Genomic DNA, 27,896 nt, shown 5'->3' on the forward strand with positions numbered 1-27,896 from the left:
CACCAGCCTGTAGGTAGCCCCCCCCCTCCCTGGGCATCCCCCCCCCAGGCTCCACACTCCAGCACCTTCTCTCAGTCATTCTTCCACCTGACTCTCCTGCTGCACAGACTCTGTCACATTTAAGGGTTCTACTTAACCACCATGCCCGGCCTTCTGCCTGGGGATTGGCCAAGTTACCTTAAACATGCAAATCTGGGCCTCCTCCCCTCATCTTCTGGGACCCCCTCCCAAGATCTAGACCAGCAGCACTTTCCTTGCTCAATATTCCACCCGACTCCAACAACTCCCTGCTGATCAGACTCTCTCATAATTAAGGGTTGTCCTAGCCATCATGCCAGGCCTCCTGGCTAGGGATTGGCCAGGTTCCCTCAAACATGCAAATCCAAGCCTCCTCCCCTCCTCCCCCCCTCTTCCAGAATGTTCCAGCAGTTTCTGGAAGGGTGGGAGAGCTCCAGAAGCCCTGACCTTTAGAGCCTCCCAGCCTGTCCTGAGCTGACCTCTCTATCTCACTCCCAGGCTGACTTATCCTAGGCTTCTAGCAAGCCTATGACTAAAAAAAACTATCCTATCTAGCTAAACCTAGAGGGTGCTACACAACCCTATCCAAGTTGTTTACCCCAAATAAAACAGCAACAAAAAAAAGCCCATGGATTAGATACTGACTCTGGAAGTTGGAAAATGCATGTTGTCTGGCCGTGCAGGAAATAGGGGGACCCAAAACCAGAGGCTCTCAAGGGGTAGTGCTACATGGTGAATTTGTATGTAGTAGTTCTGCATATAAAGCAGACCACATGCTGGCTTATGTGGATCATTTTAAGTGGTTTATACTAAAATAATGTGGCAAAGGAGCAGAGGTTTTAAAAAGAGGACATCTTTTAAATGTTCCCAGGATACTGCTGTACCTATTAGTGAATCAAGGCTTGTATGTCAAGAGTTGTCCAAGTATTTGTTTCAAAGTACTTTAAATGATCTCAGGTAGCCAGTATGGAAAATCCGTAGATGCAATTGCTTTACTCATCTTTTGCAGCACATCAGTCTAAAGCCTGGTATGCTTAGTAAGCTTTTTTTCGCTCAGTCTAGCGGGCTGAATGAAAATAAACTGAGGAGCTTGCCAGGAGGTCACTGTACTAACGATGTGATTAGAGATGAGCGAATCGAACCTGGCGAAGTGGAATTCGTTTCGAATATCAGGAAAAATTCGATTCGCATCGAATCCGAATTTTAGCAAACTTCGGGTGCACGAATCGAATTTTTCCCGATCAGCCGGCAAAAGTGTCACTGCAGAGAGCTCCGCTATTTCTGACAGTTCTGACAGTTCATTTACAGCGGTTGAAACATTGTATCTATTTGTTTCCATTTAGGATACAGATGTTTTTATTCGGAAATAAATAGATACAATGTTTCAACCGCTGTAAATGTGAAGGAACTGTCAGAGAACTGTCAGAAATAGCGGAGCTCTCTGCAGATACACTTTTTGCTGTACTGGAATTCTTCTTCTTTTCATTCTTCTTTTCATTCTTCTTCTTCTTCTTTTCATTCTTCTTCTTCTTCTTTTCATTCTTCTTCTTCTTCTTTTCATTCTTCTTTTCATTCTTCTTCTTTTCATTCTTCTTCTTCTTTTCATTCTTCTTCTTCTTCTTTTCATTCTTCTTCTTCTTCTTTTCATTCTTCTTTTCATTCTTCTTCTTCTTCTTTTCATTCTTCTTCTTCTTCTTTTCATTCTTCTTCTTCTTCTTTTCATTCTTCTTTTCATTCTTCTTCTTCTTCTTCTTCTTCTTTTCATTCTTCTTCTTCTTCTTTTCATTCTTTTCATTCTTCTTCTTCTTCTTTTCATTCTTCTTCTTCTTCTTTTCATTCTTCTTTTCATTCTTCTTCTTCTTCTTTTCAGGCTTCTTCTTCTTCTTTTCATTCTTCTTTTCATTCTTCTTCTTCTTCTTTTCATTCTTCTTCTTCTTCTTTTCATTCTTCTTTTCATTCTTCTTCTTCTTCTTTTCATTCTTCTTCTTCTTCTTTTCATTCTTCTTTTCATTCTTCTTCTTCTTCTTTTCATTCTTCTTCTTCTTCTTTTCATTCTTCTTTTCATTCTTCTTCTTCTTTTCATTCTTCTTCTTCTTCTTTTCATTCTTCTTTTCATTCTTCTTCTTCTTCTTTTCATTCTTCTTCTTTTTCTTTTCGTTCTTCTTTTCATTCTTCTTTTCATTCTTCTTCTTCTTCTTTTCATTCTTCTTCTTCTTCTTTTCATTCTTCTTTTCATTCTTCTTCTTTTCATTCTCCTTCTTCTTCTTTTCATTCTTCTTTTCATTCTTCTTCTTCTTCTTTTCATTCTTCTTCTTCTTCTTTTCATTCTTCTTTTCATTCTTCTTCTTCTTCTTTTCATTATTCTTCTTCTTCTTTTCATTCTTCTTTTCATTCTTCTTCTTCTTCTTTTCATTCTTCTTTTCATTCTTCTTCTTCTTTTCATTCTTCTTCTTCTTTTCATTCTTTTTTTCATTCTTCTTCTTCTTCTTTTCATTCTTCTTCTTCTTTTCATTCTTCTTCTTCTTCTTTTCATTCTTCTTTTCATTCTCCTTCTTCTTCTTTTCATTCTTCTTCTTCTTCTTTTCATTCTTCTTTTCATTCTTCTTCTTCTTCTTTTCATTCTTCTTCTTCTTTTCATTCTTCTTCTTCTTCTTTTCATTCTTCTTTTCATTGTTCTTCTTCTTCTTCTTTTCATTCTTCTTCTTCTTCTTTTCATTCTTCTTTTCATTCTTCTTCTTTTCATTCTTCTTCTTCTTTTCATTCTTCTTCTTCTTCTTTTCATTCTTCTTTTCATTCTTCTTCTTCTTCTTTTCATTCTTCTTCTTCTTCTTTTCATTCTTCTTTTCATTCTTCTTCTTCTTCTTTTCATTCTTCTTCTTCTTCTTTTCATTCTTCTTTTCATTCTTCTCATTCTTCTTTTCATTCTTCTTCTCATTCTTCTTTTCATTCTTCTTCTTCTTCTTTTCATTCTTCTTTTCATTCTTCTCATTCTTCTTTTCATTCTTTTCATTCTTCTTCTCATTCTTCTTTTCATTCTTCTTCTTCTTCTTTTCATTCTTCTTCTTCTTTTCATTCTTCTTTTCATTCTTCTTCTTTTCATTCTTCTTCTTCTTCTTTTCATTCTTCTTTTCATTCTTCTTCTTCTTCGTCGTGCCCCGTGACTGCCCAAATGAGTGAAGTGTGCGGTGATTCTAAGATCGACGGCACTCCTCTGCATGTCATACTGACTGACAGTATTATTTCTCTTCCCCAGCAGACTCCAAGGGCATTTAAATTAAAGGTACAGTGTTCTGCACTAATATAAAGGCTCTCTGAAGCCTAGAAACCCTTTTAATAAGTTAAATTCGCGGCGAATAAATTTGCATCGAATTTCTCCCGCAAATTCGGCGAATCAGCCGAATCGAATTTTTGAATAATTCGCTCATCTCTAGATGTGATGTTAGTACAGATATCTCCCCATCATTGAGCTATTGTGTTATTGTGTTCTAACAGAAAACATTGATAGCGCTCACAGCCATTGAGCCACTGAGAGCACTGATCGGATGCCGATTGTCTGCTGGTTTTCCAGCAAGCTTGTTCGACAGAAGCCAGCTGAGAGATTGGCTTCTGTCAAACAAGGACCCGTACACATGAGCCGAATGTCAGACAGTATCTAGTGTACCAGCTGAATTCGGCCAATATTTGGCCCATGTGTACGGGGCTTAAGGCTCCATACAAGCATAAGACACTGATTAGTAGATATGACCACTAAATGATCATTCTGTAAACCAATAATGGCTTACACACTTATAATCATACTTGATGAGGATACTCTGTGCGAATACCCCCCCCTTCCCCCAGCCTTATTTGTCTGCACAGATTCAGGTTAGCCCAAAGACACCCAATCTTTTTTCTGAGAACATTTGTAATATTTATATAACAGGTAATTTTATATTTATGGATCGCTTGGCTACATTTGACAGTAGTCCAGTAAAAATGGCTGGTTGTACCCAGAATGGCAAGAACATGCTGTATGTCCCAGATTCCAGCAGTGCTGTGAATATATTTTCTTGTTTGATTAAGTAGAACAGGCAGGATTTTTAATGCAAAAGAGACATGCATTGTCTTTTCTGCATTAAAATTTCCTACCTGTTTGCCTCTCAAAATGGGGGAGTGCTTTGGGGCAGGGGGACTCCCCCCGAAAAGTACATTGTTTCCATGTTGATGGAGACAAGGGCCTCTTCCCCACAACCCTGGATTATGGTTGTGCGGGTCTGCGGGTGGGAGACTTATCGGAATCTGGAAGCCCCCTCTAACAAGGGGGCCTCCAGATCTCACCCCCCAATGTGAATAAGTATGGGTGCATAGTATCCCTACCTATTTACCAAAACTGTAAAAAGTGAGTAAAAACCAACTGTTTTTGACAAGTCCTTTATAAAAAAAAACAAAAAATAGATGTTCCACTGACCTGAAATAAAAAAAAAAAGAACTTCTCATCCAACGAAGGCTCCAGCCATCTGACAGTTATATAAATAACTAAGGGGCAGGGCAACCTGATGACATTACCGAGTGGACACGCTCCCTTGTGACGTCATCGACCAGGGCCATGAAAAAAAAAATTGCGTGGGGTTCCCCTTAAAATCTATACTCAAAGGCACTGGTATGGATGGGGGGGCATGCAGTTTTTCTTCTTTATTTTTAATTGCCAGCATTCTTTTGTTTACATTCAGCTGTCAGTGGGAAAACCCACTGACAGCTGATGAGTCATTGATTGTTGAGGACTCTACGGCCAGCTTCCTGGCCCTCACCTTAACAACCAGCGTCAAAGTAAAATATCATCTTGGTGTTAAAATGGGAAATGCAGGTGCTTTGTCAGTGTTTACTCTTACCTTCCAATCTGTGTTCCCATCCTAAGGTTGAAACAAAAAGGAAGGATATGTGACAGCAAGCCAAAACAGACTTCTGATTGTATCCAGGATGGGAAGTATATATGTCCCAGATTCCATCAGCTTGCTGAGGTTGTTGGATCTGGCTGATTATACAACGTGCCAAATGGCATGGTTTGATTTATTTTTTTTTTTTTTTGCTCCTACTGTATTCATAGTGTACATCATCTTTGTAAAATTAAGCTTGCTGTGGATGTTGGGATGTTGAACCCATCGGTATAGCACAGCAATGGGCAAACTACGGCCCGGCGGACCTTTTAATCCGGCCCGCGGAGCTAGGCTCCTCTCACAGTCCGCCCCGAAGTAATTCATTCCCCATATTAATTCATCCCCCATATGAAGTCCCCAAGTCACCCCTGTGTCAATTCACTTACCTTTGCTCCGCGCGTTCCTCTCGCCGTGTCCCGCGCCGTTCCGGTGTAGCATGAAAATCTGTCTCCTATGAGGATCTGTCCGCCTCGACGTATCTGCGCATGTGCCGGAGATCGCCGATCGGCTGCTAATGCCTGAAACTGGCACATGCGCAGATACGTCGAGGGGGACAGATCCTCATAGGAGACAGATTTTCATGCTACACCGGAACGGCGCGGGACACGGCGAGAGGAACGAGCGGAGCAAAGGTAAGTGAATTGACACAGGGGGGACTTGGGGACTTAATATGGGGGATGAATTAATATGGGGAATGAATTACTATGGGGGATGAATTACTATATGGGGGATGAATTACTATGGGGGATGAATTACTATATGGGGGATGAATTACTATGGGGGATGAATTACTATGGGGGATGAATTACTATATGGAGGATGACTTACTATGGGGGATGAATTACTATGGGGGATGAATTACTATATGGGGGATGCATTACTATATGGGGGATGAATTACTATGGGGGATGAATTATTATGGGGGATGAATTACTATATGGGGGGGATGAATTACTATATGGGGGATGAATTACTATAGGGGGGATGAATTACTATGGGGGATGAATTACTATAGGGGGGATGAATTACTATGGGGGATGAATTACTATATGGGGGATGAATTAATATGGGGGATGAATTACTATAAAGGATGAATTACTATATGGGGGATGAATTACTATATGGGGGATGAATTACTATGGGGGATGAATTACTATAGGGGGGATGAATTACTATAGGGGGGATGAATTACTATGGGGGATGAATTACTATATGGGGGATGAATTACTATATGGGGGATGAATTACTATATGGGGGAAGAATTACTATGGGGGATGAATTACTATGGGGGGATGAATTACTATGGGGGATGAATTACTATATGGGGGATTAATTACTATGGGGGATGAATTACTATGGGGGGATGAATTACTATGGGGGATGAATTACTATATGGGGGATTAATTACTATGGGGGATGAATTACTATATGGGGGATTAATTCCATGGTGTCCAAAAAGCGTCCCTTTAGGTCAAAAGCGGTTTTAGACCAGCTAGAGAACAGTGATAGTAAATTAGAACCACTTGCAGAATTGAGTGATAATGATTCGTGGGGAAATTTGTCATCAGACACTGAAAACGATTCTGTGACTTTGCTCAGCGATGTGCGAACTTGGCGCTATATTTCAAATGTCAGTGTTTTTGGTTTGATTATATTATTGAATTAAATTTATTATTATTATATTATTATTTTTTATGATTATTTATTAAATTATAATTTATGATTTTGTGTTTCAAGTTTTATCATATCCGGGATGTTTACTAGACTCTTGTTCGGACAGATTTCAGTGAGTTATTCCAGAGTTACAGGCCTACAATATAAAACATCAAATTTCCATGCAAAATAAAGGTACCGCTTTCAGCATCAAAAATCTGAAATAATCATACCGCCAGGGAGGTTAAAGTGTAAGTGAAGGTAAACATAGCAGATCTCCGAGCTCTTTAAAAAGAAAATTGGATATACAATATTTTTACATGTCCTGTCTGCTGCTGTCAAATCACCACTCATCCCCCTCTTCTTTCACACCGGCTGTAGAAGATGTTCCGTGACTTCTGCCGACATCATACCAGGACCTCCTTAATGTGGTATTAAACCCAAAAGCAAACATAATCTATATTGGAGATTACCAATTCCTAGATCTGGTGGTTGCATTTGTTTTAAATTTGTAGGCTTTCTTTCTTTTATTTTCACCCAGTGATCTGGTCAGTAAGTCTGTTGTTTTTCAACAGAACAGGCTATTCTGCAGATGTAGCAGTTAGAGGGTTGAGACAAATTTACTAGTGACAGGGCTGTTTACAGTGATCAGCTTTTATTTACATATAACCAAATAAATTATGTACAGCGAACGCTCAATGTTATATGTAAAATTATATAAATAAATTAATCATAAGACCAGCTGCAAAGTGCACCGACGTAGGAAATTCAAAAAACCTAGTAAAAGCGCATAAACATAGAAAGGTGCAGCACTAGAAATATCAATATATAATAAAATGCTTTCAATAAAAAGACATTCAATAAAAAGAACCTCTAGGTAGAAATGGTGCTTAGTCAGGCGCACAAATGAGAAATAATATTGCTCAGTCTAATGAGTAAAGAAGTGTTCAAAAAGAAGTGCAGGCTTGGCTTTGGTTAGGTCAGAAATATAAGTGGTTAAACTTCAACTTTGTAGATAATTCCCATAATAAAATCCTTGTGATGTGAACAGGGGCGGACTGACCATTTGGAAACTCGGGCACTGCCCGAGGGCCCGGGGTCAGTAGGGGGCCCCATGAGATGCCCCTGGTACCTTTTACATAGGCTTTTTTGAGTTTGGGCAAGGACACAGGGACCCCATGATCCCCTATTGCCCGGGGGCCCCATGAGTTGTCAGTCCACCCCTGGATGTGAATCCATGCAGCAATATATAATTTTGTTTATGATTTTATTTACATATGTAACACCTTTATCCCAAAAAGGTGTTTGCTGTAACAGCTTTAAAAGTGTAAGCTGGGGTTTGGCTTCCATTTGTTAGTATATCTGAATCTGCTAGTATATCTAACACTCCACTTCCCCCAGATGGACAATGCTGCTGTATGCTGTGCCCCCTGTGCTTCTTCATTCGGAGTTGGGGTACTCTAATACAGGAGGTGTGTTACTGGCCAGATCACCATGTGAAAACAGAGGGGAATTAGCCTAAAGAAAACAGAAAACGAATGCAGCCAATACTTCTAAGGAATGGTAAACTATATACATTTTTGGTTTCGGGTTTGATACCACTTTAATCTGTTCTGCAGACAGTGCTGCTCCTGCACATGTTTTTCAAACTGTGGCGGTCTTGATGGAGATGTGACAGCTAAATCCAACTACAGCACTACAGGCATGCTGTACATAGGTACAGTGAGGTGAGTTGGAGATATTATTTAGATATGGTTATCATATCAAATTGGATGGCACTTTTCCTTTTTTGACATAGGTACAGCATCCTCTAGCTCCCAAGCCAGTAGAAGAGACTCAAACTGACCACATTGGATGGATCTGCTTCTGTGCTAATTGTGGTCAGTTTGAAACAGCAATCAAGGCAACTGGCAGGATCACCAGTTATTTAGTAAAAATATATGAAAACAATATACAGGATACATTTAATATCAACCAAATGTATAACACAAGACATATACAGTTGCAAGAAAAAGTATGTGAACCCCTTGGGATTACGTGGAGTTTTGCATGAATTGGGCATAAAATGTGCTCTGAACGTCATCTAAGTCACAACAATAGAAGAACACTGTCTGCTGAACATAATACTACACAAACATTAGATGTTGCCATGGTTTAATTGCACATAACATGTAAACATTCACAGTGCAGGGAGGAAAAAGTATGTGAACCTTTGGACTTAATAACTGGTTGACCCTCCTTTGGCAGCAATAACCTCAACCAAACGTTTCCTGTAGTTGCAGATGAAACCTGCACAACGATCTGGAGTAATTTTGGACCACTCCTCTTCACAAAACTGTTTCAGTGTAGCAATATTCTTGGGATGTCTGGTGTGAACCGCTCTCTTAAGGTCATGCCACAGCATTTCAATCGGGTTGAGGTCAGGACTCTGACTGGGCCACTCCAGAAGGCGTATTCTGTGCTGTTGCAGCCATTGGTTTGTTGAATTACTTGTATGCTTTGGGTCATTGTCCTGTTGCATCACCCATCCTCTGCAGAGCTTCAGTTGGCGGACAGATGGTCGTACGTTTTCCTGCAAAATGTCTTGATAAACTCTGGAATTCATTTTCCCATCAATGACAACAATCCATCCAGGCCCTGAGGCAGCAAAGCAGCCCCAAACCATGATGCTTCCTCCGCCATGTTTTACAATGGGGATGAGGTTTTGATGTTGGTGTGCTGTGCCTTTTTTTCTCCACACATAGTGTTGTGTGTTCTTCCCAAACAACTCAATCTTGGTTTCATCTGTCCACAGTATATTTTGCCAGTAGTGCTGTGGAACATCCAGGTGCTCTTTTGCATACTTCAAACGTACTGCAATATTCTTTTTGGACAGCAATGGCTTCCTCCGTGGTGTCCTCCCATGTACTCCATTCTTGTTTAATGTTTTCCTTATTGTAGATGTGTCAACAAAAATGTTAGTATGTGCCAGAGATTTCTGTAGGTCTTTAGCTGACACTCTGGGATTCTTCTTTACCTCATGCAGCATTCTGCGCTGTGCTCTTGCAGTCATTTTTACAGGACGACCACACCTAGGGAGAGTAGCAACAGTGCTAAACTTTCTCCATTTGTAGACAGTCTGTCTTACCGTGGACACATGAACATCAAGGCTTTTGGAGATACTTTTGTAACCCTTTCCAGCTTCATGCAAGTCAGCAATTCTTGATCGTAGGTCTTCTGATAGCTCTTTTCTGCGAGGACATGGTTCACATCAGACAGTGCTTCTTGAAACCAGTAAACCCAAAACAGGTGTGTGTTTTTTAAGGGCAGGACAGCTGTCAGCAACACATCCAATATCATCACACTGATTGGAGTCAAAGTTGGCTCACTCCTGGCTCCAATTATCTCTGGGAGAAGTCATTAAGCTAGGGCTTCACATACTTTTTCCTCCCTGCACTGTGAATGTTTACATGTTATGTGCAATTAAACCATGGCAACATCTAATATTTGTGTAGTATTATGTTCAGCAGTCTGTGTTCTTCTATTGTTGTGACTTAGATGCCGTTCAGAGCACATTTTATGCCCAATTCATGCAAAACTCCACGTAATCCCAAGGGGTTCACATACTTTTTCTTGCAACTGTAGGTTATCTTATATTTGGCATAACATACACTTTAAGGCACTACCTGTAATTTACATCAGCACCTGGAATAAGCATGCACGACAGAGCTTTAGACTTTACTGACTACAATTCTGTTTCAAATCAGAGCCTTCCTTGTATAATAAATACAGAATCAGAATGACAGCAATGGTAGCTCCAATATTTCTGTCTTCACAGATGCCCTTTAAATAGTAGCATCAGGGCTACCCAAGTCCAATCAAAAGTCACCCGCGGTCGATTTTGTCCTTTAAGTTTGTTGCATGGGAAGAAGAGGGTGTTTTTTATTTTTTTTAATGCTTAATAGAAGCATTGGCATATCCAACATCTCTTTTGTAAGTAATCACCTCATCATCTCACAAGACAAATAACTTTCCAGAGTTTTCAAAAGGGCTTAAAAACAAAACGACAAACAAACAAAAAAAACTGTCTACTTGTTTAGTTCAAATCGATGTGGATAATATATAGTTAGCAGAAATATAACTGTTCTATGTTTGATAGCTGACATCTGCTCTTGGAAAGTGTATACTAATAATCTCACTTTATTTAGAATGAAAAATGTTGTATGGTGAATTATTAAATAAGGATCACTGGTATTTTGAAGGCTCTGACAGCACACCGATTATTATTTCAAGTTTTGAGTTATAGATTTACATATTGAACCTGGCACTTCTTCTGCTTTTGTTGAAAGCTTTTACACCTCACAAGCAGATCTGGACTTGTGGACGTGGGATTTGTGACACTTATCAGACATAGAATTTTATTGCCTTTGGTAATTTTTTATGTATGCTAAATATGGAGAATTACATTGCAGTATGGAGGGATTCCTAACACTGGGCTGGATTACAGTGGTACTCTGATATTGAATTCTCAAACTTTAAAACTGAAATTTACTATGAAAACAGATATTTAAGGAGCAACATGCATGATCATTTTTTTTTTTTTTTCATTTAATCATTTAAAGTAGTAGAAAAAAAAAGTGCCCCCCTGCAGGTTTAGGTTTAGGTCATAATGTACTAGTATGCACCACAAACTAGTACAATATGAGAGACGTACGTAGATGGGGCTGTCCAGTGCTGGGTTGTCACGGCTCTCTCTGGTCCACGGCAGTTCTGTGTTAACCTGGTCTTTCTCCAGATCTTCAGCCACTTAAATGGCTAGGCAGTGGTGATGTCACTCCTGAGCATATGCACAGGAATCACTTTGCCACGGCACGCATAGTGGGCTGCAAATGCGGTCTGAGCTCTGCGTGTGGGGGCTCAGATAGCATTTGCAGCCCGCTATGCGTGCCGTGGTAAAGTTATTCCTGTGTGTATGCGCAGGTGTGACGTCATCTCAGCCTGGTCATTTAAGTGGCCGAAGATTTGGCCAGGCAGGGTGGTCATTTATACTGAATGGAGAAAGAACAAACATAGGGCGCACCGGCCTAGTGCATTACCATAAAAAATGTTTAATAAGAGATAAAAATAGGTATTGTACTCACAGATGACACACTCTAAAAAATAATGTTTTGGCTCAACAAAAAAAATTAACGCAACAGTTTGCATCAAGTTTTTTAAGTTATGACAATGTCTGGTGAAATTAAGTTGAAGCAACAAACTACATTGCATTGAGGTAATTAGCTTTTCTGATAGAAATGAATGCATTTTTATTTACCGCCAACTTAATTACTGGCATTATAAACACATGTTTTTAAGTTGAGTACTTAAACATATTAAGTTAATTCAAATAGTTTTTCCAGTTTTTATAAGAAACCTTCAAGTCACGTGTACTTAATTGCTACAATTATGAGCAAGTTTTTTAAAGTTAAAAAGCAGTTAAAAATCAAGTTGATCCAAATTGATTTTCTGTATTAGTTTTTAGCTTTGTTTTTTTTATACTAGCTTTCAAAAATGAATTAATCAGTTTAGGCTTACACTAGAATGTGTTGCAGAAACCCCGCAATCTGTGTGCATTTTGCGCACCGCATTCAAATCGCACTACCCTTGCAGTCTGCAGTGGATGTCAGTGTTGCAAACACAGTGCATTTGCCGGCACCAGATTGCATGGTACAAAACAAAACATGCAATCTGGTTGCACTGTGGTTCAAAAATTGGTGCATGCATGTCTTTGGTGCGATGTGGTGTGATTTGAGCTCATTCAAAATGAATGGGCTCAAATTGCATTACACTGAACCACATGTGAATTGCACAGGAATGTGTTGCAGTTCCATTGTGATTCACATGCACTTCATTGTGTGAACCAAGGTCCAACAATCCAATTGTTAAACAATTGACATTTTTTGCACACCAAAATCAAATCCTTAAAGTTGTACTGATGAATGAGTAAGCACTTTGCATTAAGTTTTTTTTAATATTGTCTGTCTGGTGCAGAAACTGTTTCTCTACAAGACCTTTGCTATATTGTGCAACAAATTGTGGCAATATAGTGAAGCTATTGGAGGATATTGAAAGTTGATATTTTGTGAGCTTTCTTACAATTTGATATATTCTTTCCGCATTACCCTGCGACAACCATTTTGTAAACTGAAATAAAAGTGAAAAATGTCATCTGAGTATGACTGTGCTATGGAACACATACGTTCTTCAGAGAATACTGTACTTGAGACCCATTACTTTAGCACTAGCTTTCAGTCCATCAAGTTCAAGGAACAGTTTTTGAAACAACTGAGACTTGATTTGTGTTAAGTGAATGGGGATGGAGACTTGCAATGCAGCTCTCAATGTAGAGCAAAATTAAGTTACCAAGTCGAATTTATTAAGGTACCTTAACTTAAATTTCATTGTACAACAATGAATGCAGAAATGTAACTGTACATGACACACAATATTAAGTTGATGTAATTTCCAACATTATCATTCCAACACAACTCATGAAAGTAGGTTTTTAAATGAAAAAGTTTATTTAAACCAATAAATTTGGATTTTTATCTTGGAAATACACATTTAATTAAGTGGTGATAACAGGTTGCTTGAGTTATTTTTTAGAGTGCAGTAAATTCAAAGGCACATCATAAAAGAATATCTTGGTCAAAACCGCACTACATGACTGTCTGCAGACAGGGCTCCGAGGAAGAGGCAAGTCCTCGAAACGCGTTAGCCTACTGGATGTCTACACCCCCTATTGTGGACAGTCACATAGCGCGATTTTGACCAGGATGTTCTTTTATGATGTGCCTTTGACGTTACTGTCGTTTGTGAGTACAATATCTAATTTTATCTCTTATTAAACATTTTATATGGTAATGCACTAGGCTGGTATGCCCTCTGTTTGTTCTTTCTCCATTCAGTATATCTGGATTTCCCGGGTCTTTTGAGGACAGCAAGGTGTGCATGTTCCAGGACATTCATGATGTGGTCCTAGCTTACATTGAGTCCATCCCCAAGCGCAGGAGCATTTGTGTTTGCAGGGTGGTCATTTATGATAGAAGAGACCTCTAGGGTCTCTCCTGTTATAAGAATCCTGCCTGTCAGTGGGTTTTTACCGGAGAGAGTTTACTACCACTTTAAGTCACAGCCATATTCAACATTTCTCAATTACTGTATGTGATAAAATCAACATTATTTTGCTAGAAAATGACTTAGAACCCTCAAACATTATATATTTTCTAAAAGCAGAGGCACTGGAGAATAAAATGGTGGTTGTTTTAATTGTTTATGTTGCCCAATATTTGTGTAGCTGTTTATTAAACTCACATTTTGTAGAAAATAATACACTTAAACGCATTTTAGTGAGCATAAGCAATACAAATATAATCTCAAATTTTTTTGGTAAACTATAAAAGATTATGTTACACCAAGTGAATAGATACCAAACATGCTGAGATTTCACACTTCTGTGAAATGCAAAATGGTGACAAACTACTGTACCTAAAAAGCTCCATAGCCGACACGTTAAAAGCCTTTACAGGCTACCAATTTTGAGTTAAACATGAGTTCTGGTGTTAGAAATATTGTTCTTAATCATGCTATTTCAACCTTTCAGTAATATATAAAAATAATTTTTATAATGTACCTGGAAACTGCATTTTACTTTATAAATAGTGTAAAATATACAAATATACTGTATTTCCAACCTACAACTATGTCTATGGACCTTTTAACAAATCCCAGCATGGTTGCATCTATATGTATTTTGTCATCCTAAATGTAAACCTGTAATACCTGGCTGACAATGGGAGACCTCTGGTGTAAAGCTTCATTAAAGTGTAGAGCATTAGAAACTAGAACCATTGATATATCTGTTCCTTCTTATGTGACAGCCTCTTCACATTGCATCTAGTGCCCAGTCGTTCATTCCCTTTATACCACTGCTCAGTTCACTTCTCACTCCACAGATTCTTTTTATAGCACCACTGGAGAAAATGGAGAGTCAAGAAGTCTGAAGATTTCTCATTTTCAGAGCATAATAACCTTTTGTTCAGAAGATCAGGCACATACAGTTGTGCTCAAAAGTTTGCACACCCTAGCAGAAATCGTGACATTTTGATATTGATATTGAAAATATGACTGATCATGCCAAAAAACTGTCTTTTATTTAAGGATACTGATCATGTGAAGCCATTTATTATCACATAGTTATTTGGCTCCTTTTTAAATCATAATGATAACAGAAATCACCCAAATGGCCCTGATCAAACATTTATATACACTGGAATGTTTGGCCTTGGTACAGACACACAAGGTGACACATAGAGGTTAACATGGCAATTAAAGGTTAATTTCCCACATATGTGGCTTTTAAATTGCAATTATTGTCTGTGTATAAATAGTCAATGAGTTTGTTAACTCTTATGTGAATGCACTGAGCAGGCTAGAGACTGAGCCACTGGGAGCTGAAAAAAAACTGTCAAAAGACCTGTGTAACAAGGTAATGGAACTTTATAAAGAAGGAAGAGGATATAAAAAGCTATCCAAAGGCTAGAATATGCTAGCCAATACTGTTCAATCACCTATTAAGAATTGGAAAATTATTATTATTATTATACAGGATTTATATATGTAGCGTCAACAGTTTGCACAGCACTTTACAAAATGAAGGTAGACATTACAGTTACAATTCAATTTGGTAAAAGAGGAAACAGAAGGCCCTGCTCATTAGAGCTTACAATCTAGGATAAAGGGTTGAGTGATAAAAAAGGTAATAGCTGTTGGGGGATGAGCTGATGAAGAAATAAATGGCAGTTTACTAGTTAGAAGCAGGATAGGCTTCTTTAAAGATAAAGGTTTTTAGGGAACGTCTAAAGGTGCATGGATTAGGAGATAGCCGGACACATTGGGGTAGGGAGTTCCATAGGATCGGAGAAGCTTAGGAGAAATCCTGGAGGCAAGCATGGGAGGAGGTGACACGGGAACTAGAGAGCAGAAGGTCTTGGGAGGATCGAGTGAGAGAGTGGTTTGGTTGATATTTTGAGACCAGGTTGGTGATGTAGCTGGGAGTTGTTAATGGCTTTGTAAATTATTATTATTATACAGTATTTATATAGTGCCAACAGTTCGCTCAGCGCTGTACATTACAATGGGAGACAATACATGAGACAGTACAATAACAATACAATGCGATACACGAGGGGTTAGAGGGCCCTGCTCCTTGGAGCTTATAATCTAGGAGGGAGGGGATAGTGGTACGGGAGGAAAAGCTGTGAGGGATGGAGTGGTAGGAAGAGTGGAGGAGATCGGCAATTAGCAGAGGGCGGGGTAGGCTTCCCTGAAGAGGGGGGGTGGAAACGCAGCGGTTGGTAAGGTGGATGAGTCTGGCCGCCATATTCAGGATCGACTGAAGCGGGGATAGCCTGTGGTGGATAGCCTGTGGTGGATAGCCTGTGGTGAGGCAGGCCAGTGAGAAGGGAGTTGCAGTAATCGAGTCTTGATATGATGAGGGAGTGGATGAGTTGCTTAGTGGTTTCTGAGGTTAGGAATGGGCATATTTTGGCGATGTTGCGGAGGTGGAGTCTGCATGAGTTTGTTAGCGATTGGACTTGGGGCTGGAAGGATAGATTGGAGTCTAGAATGACACCAAGTACTCTGGCTTGCGGGGTGGGCCTGATGGTGGCATTGTTAGATGTGATGGAGAAGTCAGTGGGGTGGGGTGGGGTGCGTTGGCTGGGGGGAAAACTAGGAGCTCGGTATTGGAGAGGTTCAGTTTAAGGAAGTAGAGCGACATCCGATCTGATATGTCCTTCAGTAGGCTAGTGATTCGGGCAGAGACTGAAGGGGTGAGGCGAGGGGTCGAGAGATAGATTTGCGTGCCGTCAGAGTAGAGGTGGTAGTTGAAGCCGTAAGAGTGTATCAGCTGGCCAAGGGAGGAGGTGTAGATGGAGAAGAGAAGGGGCCTGAGGACAGAGCCTTGAGGGAATCCGACAGAGAGGGAGAGTGAGGGCGAGGTGGTAGCATTTTAGGTAACGCTGAAGGAGCGTTGTGATAGGTAGGATGAGAGCCAGGAGAGAGCGGAGTCTCTGAGGCCAAAGGAGTGTAGTCTTTTAAGGAGGAGGGGGTGGGCGTCTGTGTCAAAAGCCGCAGAGAGGTCGAGGAGTAGGAGCACTGAATAGTGGCCATTAGCTTTGGTGGTTAGCAGGTCGTTGGTGAGTTTGAGTAAGGCAGTTTTGGTGGAGTGTAGGGGGCGGAAGCCAGACTGTAGGGGGTCGAGGAGGTTGTTGTCATTGAGGTGGGAGCTTAGGCGATTATAGACTAAGAGTTCAAGGAGTTTGGATGTGAATGGCAGCAGGGAGATGGGTCTAAGTTAGTTCGGATCGATGGGGTCCAGGGAGGACTTTTTAAGTATGGGAGTGATGTGTGCGTGCTTCAGAGGGGTGGGGAATGCGCCAGAAGAGAGGGAGAGATTAAAGATGTGGGTGAGGGAGTGTAGGATGGAGGAGGAGGGACATCGTAGGATCTGTGAGGGGACAGGGTCGAGGGGGCAGGTGGTGAGGCAGGCTTCAGAGAAGACCTTAGTGACCTCCTCAGTGGTAGTAAGGTCGAAGGAGTGGAATGTTGAGGGGGCTTCAGTGTGAGGGATGTTAGGTGGGGTGGAGGTCTGAACAGTGGTGAGGCCAAGGGAGAGGGGTGTTGAGGGGGTTGCTGTGGGAGAGGAGATAGGTGGGGTGGAAGTCTGGGCAGCGGCGATGTCCCTGCGAATAGTGTCAATCTTGTTTTTGAAGTGATTGGCAATCTCGAGGACGGTAAGTGGAGGTGGAGGCGGAGAGAGTAGAGAGTTGAAAGTAGAGAAGAGCCGGCGAGGATTGGAGGAGAGGGTATTGATGAGGGTCAGAAAGTAGGCTTGTTTGGCAGCGTGGAGGGAGGAGGTGTGGGTGTGGAAGGCAGATTTTTAACGGGTGAACGCTAGTTGGGATCTGGTTTTGCGCCATAGTTGCTCCAGTGCACGACTGCGTTGTTTGAGAGCTTTGGTGTGATTAGTCTGCAGGGCTGGAGCGGTTGGGGTCTGATGTTTCGTGTGCTTAAAGGCGCTAGTGAGTCTAGAGCGGTTGACAGCGAGTTGTTATAGGCAGTCGTGGCCAGGTCGGGGCAGGACAGGGGAAGGATGCTGTCATAAACTTGATCAGCTGCAGAGTGGAGGGGGGCAGGGTTCAGGTTGCGGAGATTATGGCTGGTAATAATTTGACATTTGGAGGGGTAGGCGTTTGAGGACGAGGAGACAGAGAAGGTAATAAGGTTGTGGACAGAGAGAGGGAAGGGGGTGTTTGTGAGGTTGTGGGGAGCGCAGAGATGGGAGAAGACAAGGTCTAGGATGTTCCTGTTGGAGTGGGTGGTGGATTGTATGCACTGTGCGAGTGCAAAAGAGGAGGTTAAGTGGAGGAGTTGGGATGTAGCCGGGTTATTGATGTTGACAGGGATGTTGAAGTCTCCAAGGATGATGGTGGGTAGCTCGGAAGAGAGAAAGAAGGGTAGCCAGGCGGAAAGGTCGTCAAGGAAGCGGGATACGGGTCCAGGAGGACGGTAGATTACAGCAATCCTCAGGGGGGTTGGAGAGAATAGTCGGATGCAGTGGGCCTCGAAGGAGGAGAAGGATAGAGAGGGGGGGTTTGGGAGGACTCGGAAGGTGCTCAGTGGTGACAAGAGCAGACCAACCCCACCACCTTTTCGACCGTTGGGCCTGGGTGAGTGGGTCCCGATGAGACCTCCATAGGAGAGTGCTGCAGGGGAGGCAGAGTCAGTGGCTTGGATCCAGGATTCCATGATCGCTAGGAGGTTGAGGAAGCAGGAAACAAAGAGGTCGTGGATGGCGGTGAGCTTGTTGCAAACCGATCAGGCGTTCCGGAGTGCACACAAAAACGGGGGGGTGGTTTTGGGGAGCAGAGGGACAGGTACTAGGTTGGGGGAGTTGCGGCAGGACGTGGAAGTGGGAGGGTGCCTTGTGGGTGAGGGAGGTGGTGGAGGGCCAGGGTTCGGGGAGATGTCCCCCGCGGTTAGGAGAAGAAGAAGGGTAAGAAAGGTGGCATGGGAGCGGGATGTGCAGGAGCGTGTAAGTCTACCAGTGGATGTGTTCAGGTCGGTGGGAGAGTGGAGTATTAGGAGGAGGTGGTGGGAGCCGTAGAGGGGCGAAGGAAGCAGTGAGAGCACAATGTACAGTTGTTTGGGAGGAGCAGAGGGATATAGAGAAGAGATTTTTGGAACGGAGGAGAGGAGTATGAGGAGGAGGAGTGGAGGAGGCATTTTAGGGAGGTAAACGGAGTGGTGGACAGGTGTGGTGGGAGGCTTGGTTGCAGATAGTCTAGCGAGCAGTGGCGTATCTCGTCGCTGTGTAAATTGTTGTTAGCATTTTGAATTTTATTCATTGGGCGAGTGGAAGCCAGTGGAGGGATTGGCAGAGAGGGGTAGCAGACACTGAATGGTTGATAAGATGGATGAGCCTGGCAGCAGCATTCATGGTAGATTGGAGGAGGGATAGCCTATGTAAAGGTAAGCCAATGAGGAAGGAGTTGCACTAGTCAAGGCGAGAGATAAGGGTGTGAATTAAAAGCTTTGTGGTATCATTGGTTAAAAAGGGGCGTATTCTGGAGATGTTGAGGAGGTTGAGGCGGCATGATTTGGACAGGGATTGGATGTGGGCCTGAAAGTATAGTTCAAATTCCAGGGTTACCCCTAGCACCCTGGTATGCAGGGATGGGTTGATAGTGGTGCTATTGATCCTGGGGAAATCAGGGGAAGAGGCACGTGGGGGAGGAAATATTATGTGCTCAGTTTTTAATAGATTGAGTTTTGGGAAGTGGTGTAACATCCAGTCTGATATGTCTGTTAGTAAATCGATGATACGTGAGGAAACTGATGGGGTGAGCTGAGGAGTAGAGAAATAGATTTATGTGTCATCAGCATAGAAATGGTATTGGAAACCATGGCAGTAGATCAAGAATAGGAGAGGTCCAAGGACAGAACCTTGGGGGACCTCGACAGTAAGAGGAGTAGGACAGGAGGAAGTAGAGTTGTAAGTGACACTGAAGGTGCGGTGAGATAGGTAAGATTCGAACCAACAGAGAGTACAGTCATGGACACCAAGTATATAGAGCTTTTTGAGGAGGAGGGGGTGGTCAAATGTGTCAAAGGCAGCAGAGAGGTCCAAGAGTAAAAGTACGGAATAGTGACTATTTGGTTTTAGCGGTTAGTATGTTGTTTTTTGAGTTTTAGGAGAGCAGTTTCTGTGGAATGTTGTGGGCGAAATACAGACTGATCGAGAAGGTTGCTCTCAAAAAGGTGGCAGCTCAGAAGTTGTAGAGTAGATGTTCAAGGAGTTTGGAAGTAAAAGGTAGTAAGGAGATGGGTCTTAGTTTGCTAAGATTGGCAGGGTCCAGCGAGGCCTGTTTAAGTATGGGGGTGTCTAGCACATGTTTTAGAGAGTTGGGGAAGATGCCAGTAGAAAGTGAGAAATTGAAGATATAAGATAAAGAGTGAAGGAGGGTGACCGAAGCATTTGCGAGGGAACAGGGTCCAAGGGGCAGGTGGTTAGGTGTGCTTTAGAAAAAAGTTTACCAACCTTCTCTATAGTAGCTGAAATAAACAAGGGAAGTATAGATTGTGCAGGTGGAAAAGGAGTGTAGGGTGAGGGAGATATCTGTACAGTGGAGATCTCGTCACGATTTCGTCAATCAATCTTATTTTTTTAAGTGATTAGTGATCTCCTGGGCAGTGAGTGAGTTAGTGGGTGCAGGTAAAGAAGGACGAAGTAGAGAGTTAAAGGTAGAAAATAGTTGACGGGGATTGCGTGAGAGGTTGTTAATGAGAGTGATAAAATTGGTCTGTTTGGCAGTGTGGAGACAAGAATTGTATTTTTGAAGAGCAGATTTATATTGGTCGAAGTCTTGGTGGGTCTTATTCTTATGCCATAAATGCTCAAGAGCATAGCTACGTTTTTTGAGGCATCTGGTATTGTCTGTTTGCCAGGGCTGTAGCAGTCAGGGCTTAATTCTGTGTGTAGTGAGGGAGGCCAATGTGTCCATGGTGGATGACAGTGAACTGTTGTATACAAAAGTGGCCAGGTTAGGGCAGGACAGGGCTGATATTTTGTCATAGAGAAAATCTGTTGACGAAAAAAGAAGAAAAGGGTTAAGATAGCGAAGGTTTCTACAGGTAACTGTTTGGTAGTTGGAAGACAAGGAGGAGGAAACCAAGGAGAGAGTGAAGCTAATAAGGGAGTGATCAGAAAGAGGAAAAGGAAAGTTGTCGAGGTTGCAAGGAGTGCATAGGTAGGAGAATACAAAGTCGAAGGAGTTACCATTAGAGTGAGTAGAAGCATGTGTCCATTTTTTTAGAAAATGAGGGGATCTCTTGATACCAAGCCAAGGTCAGGTAAACTAAGAAAGATTGCAACCACAACTGCCAGAAGAATTTTTTGGGATACAAAGAAAAACCCACAGGAGAAATATAGGCTGTTCTGGCAAAAGTGTGGTTCTTTCAATATGATGATACAAAAATGAGCTGCATGGTCGAGTTGCCAGAACGAAGCCTGCACTGCTCCAATGCCACCAAAAAGTAAATTTACAATATCAAAAATATCCCAGCGCCAAAAAAAACACTAAGTGATTATGCAGCTGTGCAACAGTGAAAAACACCAATAATAAACAACAAAAAAACAGCGCAAAATCTACAAACAAAATTACACAAGTGAACAAAAATAAAAATAACAATAAGTGTCCATGTGAAAATAAGTCCTTATTCCCATCAAGACCAATAGTAAATTATTCAAAATGTGCTTCCACCTGTCCACCACGTGAAAAATAATATTGACCGCACTCACCAGATAGAGGTGAGTAATGAGCCTTATAGGAAATAAGGGATCCTATAACCCCTCCAACAGAGATCAAATCTTCTTTTTCACCCTGATTGGGAATATTAACTAGTTGCCGACCGCAGATAGCCGAATGACGGCTGCACTGCGGCCGGCCAGTTCTGAGTGGACGTCATATGACGTCCTCCCAGAACGCGCTCTCCTGCGTGCCGCAGGGGGCGCGCACCCGGCGATCTCCGTGATCGCTGTGTCCTACGGACACAGCTGATCACGTGATGTGGTAAAAGGCCAATCACAGAGGCCTTTTACCACGTGATCAGCGGTGTCCAATGACACGCTGATCAGAGGGAAATGCAAGTGCCGGTTCTCGGCTGCACTTTCCTCACGCTGTCAGATCGTGAGGAAAGTACTGCCGAGAACCGGCAGTTGTCAGAGCGGGGATCGGCACCGATCATCAGGGCACTGATGATCAGTGCCCTGATGATCGGTGCCCAGCAGTGCCACCCGCAAGTTCCGCCCACCTGTGCCCAGCAGTGCGCCCACTAGCTCTGCCCACCTGTGCCCAGCAGATCACCCACCTGTGCCCAGCAGTGCACCCACCTGTGCCACTCTGCAGTGTCACACAGCTGTGCCCAGAAGTGCCACCTACCTGTGCCCAGCAGTGCCACCCACCTGTGCCCACCCACCTGTGCCCACCAGTGCCACCCACCTGTGCCCACCCACCAGTGCTGCCCACCAGTGCAGCCCAGCAGTGCTGCCAGTCAGTGCCACCAGTCAGTGCCTAGGGGTTGTGCCAGTCAGTGCCGCCAGTCAGTGCCCAGCAGTGATGCCAGTCAGTGCCGTCTATCAGTACCCATCATCAGTGTCACCTATCAGTGCCGCCTATCAGTGCTGCATATTAGTGCCGCCTATCCGTGACACCTCATTAGTGCTGTCTATCAGTGCCGCCTATCCGTGCCACCTCATTAGTACTGCCTATTAGTGCCCTTTAGTGCTGCCTATCAGTGCCCATCAGTGCCGCCCATCAGTGCCCATCAGTGCTGCCTCATCAACGCACATCAGTGAAGGAGAAAAAATACCTGTTTGAAAAATTTTATAATAGAAACAAAGAAACTTTTTTTTTAAATTTTTTGCACTTTTTTTATTTATAGCGCAAAAAGTAAAGCGCCCAGTGGTGATTAAATACCACCAAAAAAAATCTCTATTTGTGAGAAAAAAATGATCAAAATTTCATATGGGTACAATGTTGCATGATCGCGCAATTGTCAATCAAAGTGCGGCAGCGCTGAAAGCTGAAAATTGGCCTGGTAAATAAGGGGGTATAAGTGCCTGGTAGGCAAGTGGTTAATTGCCTCCACTTTATTCCTCCATGGAATCCTCAATGGTGTATAGAGAAAGAAACTACACAGTGTAATACTGCCACTTAATATAGAATATAAAGATAGAATGAGGCCACTCACATGTTTAAATATAGTTAAAAGCCTTGTTTAATAGCCTAGATGGCTTCAAGATAACCAATTCCCACAATTGCAAATATAGGGATCTCACGCTTCTGTAGTATCTGCTGAGGATGAACAGCCTTCCACCACTAAGATGGCCGCTTGAACCACATCACTCGGCGTGCGTTCCAAACACCGGAAGTGGCGTAAGCCAGAATGACGGCGGACCGGAAGTGCGTCAACGCGTTTCGCCCCACGGGTGTTAAGAACTAGGGGTATGCAGAATTTTGAACAGGAGTCATTTCATTTGTTTATTTGTTTGCAATGTTTTGTTTTATGATTTTGCCATTCTGTTATAACCTACAGTTGAATTTGAATCCCATAAGTAATGAAAAAATATGTTTTGCCTGCTCACTCATGTTTTCTTTAAAAATGGTACTGTATATTCCCTCCAAGGGTATGCAAACTTTTAAGCACAACTGTATATTTAATGGAAGTAAAGTCACTCTTTATTGGTTGATGCATTTCCTTTTTGTGTAAATTGTAAAAGTCTGTATTTTATAGTCTGCATAGTTTTTATATATATAAATATATATATATATATATATATATACACAGTATATACACTATATTACCAAATGTATTGGGACATTCCTCCAAATCATTGGATTCAGGTGTTCCAATCACCTCCATGGCCACAGTTGTTCATCCATGAACTTTCCTTGCTACTAAATATTTCTAAATATTTCTAAATATATAAGTCAACTGTTAGTGGTTATAACAAAGTGGAAGCAAATGGGAACAACAGCCGCAAAGTGGTAGCTCACGTAAACTGACAGAGCAGGGTCAGCCAGTCAATAGCTGAAGACCTCCAAACTTTATGTGGCCTTTAGATTAGTACAACAACAGTTCATAGAGAGCTTCATGGAATGGGTTTCCATGGCTGAGAAGCTACATCCAAGCCTTACATCACCAAGTGCAATGCAAAGCGTCAGATGCAGTGGTGTAAGGCACTCCACCACTGGACTCTAGAGCAGTGGAGACGTGTTCTCTGGAGTGATGAATCATGCTTCTCTGCCTGGCAGTCTGAAGGATGTGTCTGGGTTTGGCAGTTGCCAGGAGAACGATTCTTGTATAAGATCACAGTGCAGCGCTAACAATATATTAAGTCAAATGCATGAAGGTTCATATGATTAATCCCAGAAGCAGCATAAAATGAATCGCTGAAGGTATGAAAGTTCATATAGTAAACCTAAATATGCGACACCAGGAAACGCTCCCTCTGCTGTAATATACTTGACTGGCAAAGAATATAGCAGAAATGCGCACTCACCGAAAATGCGCATGTGAATAATCATCCGCTGAGATGGATTACACCGGGTATGCATCAGGACATCCCTCCAAGGTATAGATCATCCAATTAAGATGGAGTGGTATACAGCAAGGCTCAGAGGTCCCCTGGGTGCCAGATGAACAGCTTGGATGGATGGATTCCTCCCTCTGGGTCAAAGTAATGCTGTAGCTCTGAAACCCTGGTAGGTTCGAAGCCCCGGGTTGGCAGGCTGGCAGGCCCCAGTCTGTGTCGAGACAACAAAGCTTTCACCTCACAAAACCGTCAGCAGCCAGTGTTCAAGATGGCGGCACCGGAGAGCAATCCCATCGTCCACCCAGGAGGACGATACTTGCCTGACTGCATTGTGCCAAGTGTAAAGTTTGGTGGCGGGGGGATTAAAGTGTGGGGTTCTTTTTCAGGGGTTGGGCTTGGCCCCTTAGTTCCAGTAAAGGGAACTCTTAAGGCATCAACATACCAAGACATTTTGGATAATTTCATGCTCCCAACTTTGTGGGAACAGTTTGGCGATGGCCCTTTGCTTTTCTAACATGACTGTGCACCAGTGCACAAAGCAAGGTCCATAAAGACATGGATAAGCGAGTTTAGCGAGCTTGGGGTGGAGGAACTTGACTGGCCTGCACAGAATCCTGACCTCAACCCGATAGAACACTTTTGGGATGAATTAAAGCAGAGACTGCGAGCCAGGCCTTCTTGTCCGAAATCAATGCCTGATCTCACAAATGTGCTTCTGGAAGAATCATCAAACATTCCCATAGACACACTCCTAAACCTTGTGGACAGCCTTCCCAAAAGAGCTGAAGCTGTTATATCTGTAAAGGGTGGGCCAAGTCAATATTGAACCCTACGGACTAAGACTGGGATGCCATTAAGCCATTAAAGTTCACGTGTGTGTAAAGGCAAGTGTCCCAATACTTTTGGCAATATAGTATATATATATATATATATATATATATATATATATATATTCTATATTGAAGGCTTTCCGAAAATCCCTGGGAGTACATTGTCCAGCCCTTCCAGGACAGAAGAACTCTTTAGTACCCGCAACTTGTAGGTCTCAGTTACAATTGTTTTTCAATAGAAAGGTGTTCCTTCTCTGACTGAAGCTACAGAATAACCTTCAGCCCCTGCTATAGAAGCCCTTTCTCTGGATTGAAAGACAATTTCCACAAATGAGAAGACAAAACTCCTGTCACTATAATACAGTGGTAGAGTCACTTAAAGACCCTGTTACACTTTCTTACAAACCTATGCCAAGACAGCAAGGAATTTAGAGGGCAGAATCAGTCAGGAAAGTAAAATACACATGAACTTCTATTACAGACTAGGTTTCGTAGACACAAGGGGGTCACTACTGTAAACGTACCATGCAACCTGTGAAGTGTCAGCATATTTTATATGCATATACTTATTATGATTTAGGGAATTCCCAAGCAATAGAGGAAGGGCAAAAATGACAGCATCAGAGCTTACCCCATTGACATCCAAGACTCAACACAATTCTGTCCAGACATGGTCCTTTTAAGGTGATTACAGGTCTAGCAAATTCAGTCATCTAGGCACCAGTAATATGCAAGCTACCAAGAGCACAAAGCAAACTAGAATAACACTAATCTGTGTTTTTTTGCTAATATAAAGTCCACACAGTTGTCAACCTATAATTTTATTCAGTAAGGTAACTTTTCGGAGTTTGACTACTTCAAATGTTGAATCCCACTGTGTGGGGGTAATGCTAAGATGCTAAACTCTTGTTTCAGTTGTATCCCTGTGTTTATTTTTATTTGAAGCATTAGAAGGTATAAGTGTAAAAATATATAATCTACAATGCTTTTTATAGTATTCGGCATGGATAATTGATACTGTTTTGGTAGGAGGAGAAGAGACCACCCTAAGGACCAGGATTCAAGTATATATACAGTATTTCATTAAAAAGCAATAATAAGAGCTACTCTAACATGTGGTATGTTGCTTTTGGTGGCTGTTATTCCAATTTGCTTGCTGTTAACTGGTTCCCTAGTAATTGTATCAGCTGTCTATGGATGGTGGTGTTTGGACATAGAGAGTGAGACTGAAGGTGCGGTAAATATTATATTGTAAATGAGCGTGCAATCACATACTGTACGTTTGCAGATTTCTGGTTGCTCCTTTTTTAATATTAGAGAACATTTTTCTATTCATTTTGGTGTGGAGTGCTGGCAGCTTAACAACCCTTGCTTCTTCCCTGCTGAGGTCTTTGTTCATGTTCTACATGCAGAGAGATGTAGATCTAAGAAAAATAGGTTGCAGAGCTCAGAGTGATTGGTGAGGGGTTACTATTTCATTTAGATGTCTCTGGTAAATTGAATATACGTCCTGCCAAAACAGTGTTTCCCAAAAAACTAGGCAGTTCACAGACTGAAATCTGTTTTTTTCTGTTCCCCATTTATTTCTGTCATGTAGTCATACAAAATATACACATAAATGAATATTTATACCTACCTACCCGAATCTTTCTTTATATTACCTTTGTATTGTCCCTAGCACAGTTGAAATAGCTCACTAGTAATGGGAGAGAGGGGTAGTCGCATTCTACAGCATTGCACAGTGCTGAAAATTTAACAATGGAAGAATGCCAAAAGAAGAAGAGAGCAGAGTGTTGACCTCATCATTGTGGTGATGCACCTTCATTGTCCAATCAGCAGGCTTGGAGTGGGTTGGTGACCAAATTGTAATGCTTAACTGCTGTGGAAAAACACTTGTTTGCCGGAATTACAAATCTTTTGGCAGGTACATAGGTTTGTGTAAATGAATTACATCTTTACATTCAGCTATCTTTTTGAAGTTCATCTTCATGCATTAAAAAAAAATTGGACAGATACACCATTAAATTGCTTTACTTATATTGCAAAGTACAGTTTCATTTACTTACACCTGGCATTACACTACCTGTTATTTTAATGAAAGTAATACATTTAAACCTTTTGTGGGTTTCCCTGCTGCTTCTTAAACCTGCAGGATGAATCATTCAGTTCACTTTGATAAACTTACTTCTTACATTTGATTGTCCAGAAACAGAACGCCTGCCCTGACAAAGGTTTTATTCTATTTTTAGTTGAAATATTTCTGGCTTTTGAGGCTGGTTCATGGAACAGAACATTATGAAGCTTTCCTGAATGTTCCCTCTTCATAGGATGTATCGTGTTCAGATTCTCTGTGTTACATTAACTCATTTTGTATCAGATGGGGCTGAGCAAATTGTGTACTGATATTGGCTGGTGGTGGGATAGCAAGATTTTAAGTCCCTAAGGCCCAGAAAGTTGAGTTAGGCATGTCGTTTTATGCTTCCAAGAGATATAACCATTAATTATCATGAAGAAAGCAAGCAGGCAGATATCCAGGCAGAAAGGACAGGAAAGTAGTAGAAACAAGAAAAAGATGAACGCAGTCAACAGGACAAATCCAGTTGAGGTAAAGAACATGCTGTACTGAAAAACACTATAAATGAATAGACAGTTCAAGAGAAGCAGCAGAGAAAAACAATGTAGGTCTAAGAACACCGAATGCCTTCCATTAAATGTGTGCTAAGAATTTCCACACATATGTGGTTGTTGTCATGTATACAATAACAGGCCAGTGTATATGAAAAGCTATTACCTCCATCTGTCTAC

This window comes from Staurois parvus, unplaced genomic scaffold, assembly GCF_062004578.1.
Source record: "Staurois parvus isolate SC_StPar_1 unplaced genomic scaffold, SC_StPar_1.0 ptg000025l, whole genome shotgun sequence".
Lineage (NCBI taxonomy): Eukaryota > Metazoa > Chordata > Amphibia > Anura > Ranidae > Staurois > Staurois parvus.